A 6,828-nucleotide genomic window follows, 5' to 3' on the forward strand; every position below is an offset into this window, starting at 1 on the left:
TTTTACCAACGAATACTGAGATTGACCGTCACATTATAAGCCCCCACGGCTGAAAGAGCGAGCATGTTTGGTGTGACGGGGATTCGAACCCGCGACCCTCAGATTGCGAGTCGAGTGCCTTAACCACCTGGCCATGACGGGCCCCAGATTGTGAATCTGAGAGTTCATGGTTCGCGTCTTTTTTTTGCTAAAAACAAACAAACAAACAAACTCGCTTCGTACTTTGGGGCCGTAGGTGCGTTATCAGAGTGACAATCAAATCCCACTATCCAGTCAAAGAAGAGCAGCCTTAGATTGGCGGTGGCTATTGTTGACTAGCTGTCTTCCGTTGAGTCTACCTGTTGAAAATTAGAGATGATTTATTTAGTGGAGAAATTATCGCTTCTAGTGACCGATAATGTAGAATTACAGAATCAGTCTTAAATATTGATTTAGTAAACGGAACGGATATGTGAGCACCTGATTGTTTATGACACATTATCACGATGTCTAAAGAACTTACTGACATGTCAGGTACGTAATTAGTTATCTGGTAAAATCAGGGCCGTACCGATCTTTGATGACACCCTGTGCAAGACCCTTATCTTCAAAGATGCAAACTTATGCCTTCTACAGGTCGGCGCCCTCTGCGGGCGCACTGCTCGCAACACCCTTAGTACGGTCCTGGAAAGAATATCCACCATGCTTCATTGATAAAGTACGTGTTATACAATCATCCATAATATCTTCAACCAGCATACTCATGGATGAAAAGGACTGTTCATTAAATAATGTTTCGAACGATATTGAAAACGTTCTTTTTTTTCTTTTTTTTCTCGGGGAAGCTGGCGAGAGAGGCTATTCAAGAATAGGTATACACTCATACCAACTTATTAAATATGTAAAGAAAAACACAGTAATTTAATAAATACTATTAATAAGTGTAACGATAATGTGATTCTTTTTTATGTAAATATTTTGTGTATGGAATCGTTAAGGTGTTTTTTTTTTCGTCCAAGATAGAAATAGAAATTAGAAAGTCACAAGTGTGTAAATACTCTTATTTATCTATCTATGTTTTTTTGTCTGTGTATCTAATCCTAATATATATATATATATATCGTGTATGTGTAGATAATTACCCCCTAATTTACGAAGCGTCCTCTCAACTTGTACACTTTGTCTTTATTAACAAAAACGTGGCAAGACCGCGTATGGCAACTAACCTCAACTTGTATCTATTCAGATTACCCCCAATGGCACAGCGGTAAGTCTATAGGCTTATAACGCTATAAATCGGGTTTCGATACTCGCGATGGGCAGAGCAGAGATAGCTGTCGTATAACTTTGCGCTTAACGACAAAAAAAAATGTTTAGATTTTGATAATACATAGACTTGTGTACCTTTTCAATGAACATTTATTTTACTGAAAGAGTATTTTTTTATGACATTTACCGCAGTGGCGTGACATCTTTATGTTAGTTTCAGTATGTATGTCTGCGTGTGTGTCAAGCACGTGCTTCTACTTGGCAACCACTACCAAAAAAAGAACAAATTGTGAAATAATTCTTGCCTGTTCCTTAACCTTGAATGGCGAAGAAGGTTTAAAACAGATAATACAATCCTTTACATCATGGTAGGCATGCCTTACAGGGAAAAGTTCGGTCTAAAGTACACAAAGATTAACTATCGAAAGTGTTGACAAAAACAGACGTCTGAGCTAGGCCTAACGCCCAGCTTATCGATATGTGTAAGATAAAGTTGATACGTTCATCTCGAGATACTGACCGCAAGATCGAAAGGGTAACTATGTGAGGATTAAAGTCTAACTTAAAGAAACACTGAAATTGTAGCAGAATGCGGTTTAAGAACTGAGTCTAAGCTTTAGCACAGTCGTTGGTAGTTTTGGGTATATATGATCTGTAAAATGTTATGTTTAATCCAGAAAACTTGAACGGTTGTATTTATTACAAAAAATTTAGTGATACCTATATGTATGTATGTGTAATGGACTGAATCCAATAAAGCATGTAGTCTGAGCTTGTATTGAATCATATTCCGAAAATAAAAATCGCATGATATTCTTGTAGGCTAGGTTTTGTTTTTAATATATACTATTGTACTGTTTCACCAGAGGAAGTTTTACGTTGAACCATGAGCGTATGTCAGTGTAGGAAATGTTGGTGCGGCAGATGAGGATTGATTTCTCAGTTTATCAGTTAGATCAGTTTTGTAAATATTGAGTTTGATTTTCGACCAAGAAAATGAAGATATGAGAACGTGCTGTATGAACGGGAGATGTTAGCGAGTGAGTGAAATTGTTTTATTAGAGTCTAATGTGAACTCAGGCCTATCAGATAGCTAAGTTGGAGCTAACTTGTGAAAGTTGTAGAAATTTGTAGTGAAGAAATAAAGTGATTTAATTTGTTTCTTTTTTAATAAATAATCCAAAAGAACCTGCTCAACAATAGAAACTGTTACAACTTTGTTGTCAGGAGTGGGATTATTTTGGTAAAAATAAAATATAATTTAGACAGAACTTCAAGAAAACAACATGTGTTCGAAGCAAGATCGCAAATTTGCTGGAAATGATTAGACAGTGGAGAGGTTATCAAGAAGAAAGAGTCAGAATCTTAAAAAAAGACCCCAGAACGAAGTTACAGAAAGTTCCTAGAAGATAAAGAAGAAAAGAGAAAGTAATATAAGAGAAATTACAAGAACGAGACAGAGATTTACGGAAGAATTACGCATGATCGAGGAAGCCATAGAAAATGTAAAGAAAAATTATAAGAAAAAACTTAAAAAATGAAAAAGAAATACAAAATAACATCAATGAAGTAAAAAAGGAAGTACAAAAGTGCATCATTGACAGACGAAAGGACTAACAACAAAATTGAAGAAATATAAAAGGACATCAATGAAGTACAGAAGGATTATCACATCAAGATCGAAGAGGCCATAAGAAATGTGTATAAGGACATAAATTCGAGGATAAAATTTATAGAAACTGAATGATCAAATGCTAGAATCAGATCAGCCCTGTATCTTTCTGCATCCACTCAATAATTCCAACCTTAAACAATATTAACTATGCAATACAGAATACACTTGATATTACTACTAGTATTGTACCATCATTGACTGCGAGACCTTCCTGGATTAGTTCAGCTACACCACACCCTCGTCAAGTTAAGGAATTTAGCAAGCCACTTCAGCAGCATCACGCTCTTGAGAAATTGACAGACTGTGATGAAAGGTAATATGATAGACATATTAGGTACAGTTTGAGCTGATTTCTAAAGTGAATAGATAAAATAGAGAGCAGCAAGCTATTCATTTTGCTCTTCTTTAAAGGTATCAGCTGTAACATCGTTAATCAACCTTCCAACCGAGTCGTAAGAACTATCAAACATTGGTGACTGCTTTATCAAAGTTTTGAAATATCGTAAGGAGGAAGGATGAAATCTTAACTGAACTTACTGAAGATTTGGAAGGATATTCCCAGTTATCTAATTCACGTTCTCCACGTAAAATGATCAATTAGTTTGCACACAACCAATTGATAGATGCCTTAGCTGATGAGGATATGCAAGTTAGGGTAAAATATAGAAAATGTATATCTTTACATAAAACTCTTCAGTTGGAGATGGACCGTTAATACATTAAAGTTTCAGATAAACTTAATTTGCTATTCATGAATCATTAGAGTACCAGATTAACTAATGTAGAAATATAAACTTTGATGAAGGTCTAAAAAAAGAACTAAAATGATTAATTAGACAACTTTTAACCCAGATTGGAAGAAATAGACTACAAGAAGGAAGGTGTTTTAATTGCAAGTTAAAAACATATTACCAGGAAGTACAGACAAAAGCCTTTAATTAGGCAACTACTTACTCAGGATGGAGGAAGTAAATTACAAAACAATCTGTGCTTTAATTACAACTTAAAATAACATATTACCAGGAACTGCAGATAAAAGCCTTTAGGAAATAGAAACTACTCCCAAAGGGTAAGAGGAAAAAGGGGATTGCTATAAGTGTCGGAAATATGGATTACCTATTGACAATAAATCGTGGAGACAACATCCTGAAGATGAGAATCATCTGCACCAATTTAGACAAGGAGCACATTATGTAAAAAAAAAAAAAAATCCACAAGTCAGCAAATGTACTGATGGAAACCTTGTATCGTGTTGATGGACAAAGATTCTACAGCTACCGTTGTTCAACCTGATCTGGTTGTGAAAGCTGGGAAATTGTGTTCAGAGATGAAGCGAGAAAATCGATTGATGCGAATAGCAAGTGGTCATAAAGTTCAGGCAAGCGGAAAGTTAGAAGTCATCCTCACTGTAGGAAGTTTCTCTGCACAGCATTATGTATGGATAATTGACATAGAGAAAGACTTCATGCAAAAACACAAGTTTGACGTTAGACTAGCTTCAAACAGTTTCACAGTCTACGATCAGGATATCCCTATCCACTAAACGACAGTTATACCATCAAAGGTTGCACTTCCATTGACAATAAGAGTGGAAGCGCAAGATAATATACACAGCCAAGCTAAAGTGCAACAGAGCAGAATCAAGAGAGACGTTAGCAGGAGGGTGGCCAAATTGATTAGCTTTAAATAAGACTTAATCAAAGGTAAATTAACCTGCTGAAGAACATTGGGTACCTATCGAGATTACTTCCAGAGTATCACCAGCGATTAAGCCATCAGTGGATTCCCTCAACCGTCTACTTGAAGAGAACTACCCCAATGATAAGACGAGAAATGTTGATAAAGGGCGGAGGTCATCTCATATTTTTTGCCACAAAAATGATTTCAGGACTAGAAAGTTTAATGACAGTAATGATTACAGAAATGAAATGTTGTTTTGTTAATTAAAATTTTGATTGTACTTTGATTCACACAATTAATGATTTGATGATTGTAATTTTCATATTAACGTTGGTGATTGTAAGCAGTTATTTTATTCTTAATTATGGAATTTATGTTTAATATACCATTGCTTTCTCTGAGTAATAAGATTGTTCAAGAGACATCATAATGAAGGGAAGGGGACAGTGTTGTAGGCTATGTTTTTTTATTATTTTTTTTTTAATTTATACATTAGTATTGTTTTGCCAGAAGGAGTTTTCACGTCGCATTATGAGCGCAGCGCGTGACTCAAAGTTTACAATTTTCTTGAAAGTGTAAGAAATGATCTGGGTGGTGTAAAAGCGTGACATACAGAGAGTAGACGAGGATTCATTATCGCGTTAGCGAGTTTCTTTACTTCAGGTTTGTGAATACTGAGTTTTTGTTTTAATCTGACCAAGAATAGAAACTGCTACAACAATCTGTATATGTTGTGCTGAATCGGAAAACCCTAATGTGATCTATAGGTTGTTGAAGTACACACAGAAAACGTACCATCTGTATATTGTCTACTAACTACACAAGAAAACATGATCTGAATATGATTTGAGTCTTAAAAACTCAGCCACTCGTTCAGTTGTTCTATATTACATAGAGTTTAAGTATCTATACAAGCTACTAACTAAGCTGGTCGTAGGACAGGAAATGTTATTGGTGAATTTTGAAAATTAGGCCAAGAAACAATGAGAACTGATACAATAAGTACTGATTGTTTTATAAATGTAGTGAATAATATAATTCACAGAATCTCGTAAAATGGTCTGAGACGTCCGAACCGATAAATTATCTTTCCGTGTCTTATTTCTCGTAATGGAGCGGATGTAGGCTTAATGTTGTAGTTTTAAATGTTTATATATATTTAGGAATTATATTTTTGATTTGTTATTCATAATGTAGTTTTTTCAGTAAGATATGTGGAATAAACCAAAAGTTTACAGTCAAACAGGAATCCGATCAAACGCTGACTTTGAAGTTTTATGGAAAGGTGTACTTTATATAGGGTAGCATTGTAAAACATTCCATTTTACCCAATGTTGCACTAAACAAGACAGATCAAATGTTATGTTTTTTTCCATTGTTTCAATAGCTCAGCAGTAACCTTGAAAACATATAACACTAAAATTCGGGGCTAGATTCCTGCGGTGTGCAGAGAACAAATAGCTTATTGTACAGCTTTGTGCCTAAAACATCTAACCATCCAATCAGACTTAAGCGAAAAACGTTGACTTTTTTTAACGTTTTTTAGATCACGAAAACAAAAAATAACTTATAATGTTGTCAAATCGAAAAATATCGTTTAAAAATGTGACGAGTCAAGGAAATTTTTTTATTACTGTATGGACGTCAGAAAACTGGAAAGATTTTTTATGTTTCGTTAGATGAAAAAAAGTCGCTTATTTCATTTTAAAAGTTGTTCTTTGTTTTCAGAAAGAATATATATATATATGCTTGTTTACTGCTATTCAAAGTAATTAAGTAAGTAAAATAGTAAATTAGCGTTGTCAAGAATCGGGACTGGTTGAGTGTTTAAGACCAGCATATTTCACTGGCACACAAAAAAAATGGTTGTGGCTAAGTAAAATTAGAAAAAAAAGTCTGGATGTAATTCACACGATGACGGTTAAGTTTATGCTTATGGGAATATTTGTAATAAGTCGAGATTGTGAAAATCTCTTGACCTTTTCCAACATTCGTGAGATCTGTAAGTGTCAAGTCGATGCCAGTGAAGGCACTTTACATTTGGTAAAGAGATCGTTCAATCTTGACAGCTGCGTGGATATGTAAACGTGAGTGTTCCATTGTATGGGCCTGCAATATTAGGTTCTGTTGATATACACTGATGAATAATAGGAACTGCTCATCCACTACGCATATGGGCCTGCAATATTAGGTTCTGTTGATATACACTGATGAATAATAGGAAC

At 34.9% G+C, this 6,828-nt stretch overlaps 1 protein-coding gene across 8 annotated transcripts in view; it reads left to right on the forward strand.

The window, feature by feature from the left end:
* The window catches only part of LOC106467178 (muscleblind-like protein 2), a 113,382-nt gene that overhangs the window by 20,755 nt on the left and 85,799 nt on the right, over nucleotides 1–6,828 (forward strand). Inside the window, exon 1 of one of the 8 annotated variants that reach the window (XM_022395811.1) lies at nucleotides 1,629–1,783. The exons of the other annotated variants lie outside the window; for them this stretch is intronic. The gene's annotated coding sequence lies outside the window, so the exon portion shown is untranslated. Of the gene's footprint in view, nucleotides 1–1,628; nucleotides 1,784–6,828 lie in introns of those variants that run through there. 8 annotated transcript variants of the gene reach the window in all.

This window comes from Limulus polyphemus, unplaced genomic scaffold (genome assembly GCF_000517525.1).
Source record: "Limulus polyphemus unplaced genomic scaffold, Limulus_polyphemus-2.1.2 Scaffold77, whole genome shotgun sequence".
In the NCBI taxonomy this organism is placed as follows: Eukaryota; Metazoa; Arthropoda; class Merostomata; order Xiphosura; family Limulidae; genus Limulus; species Limulus polyphemus.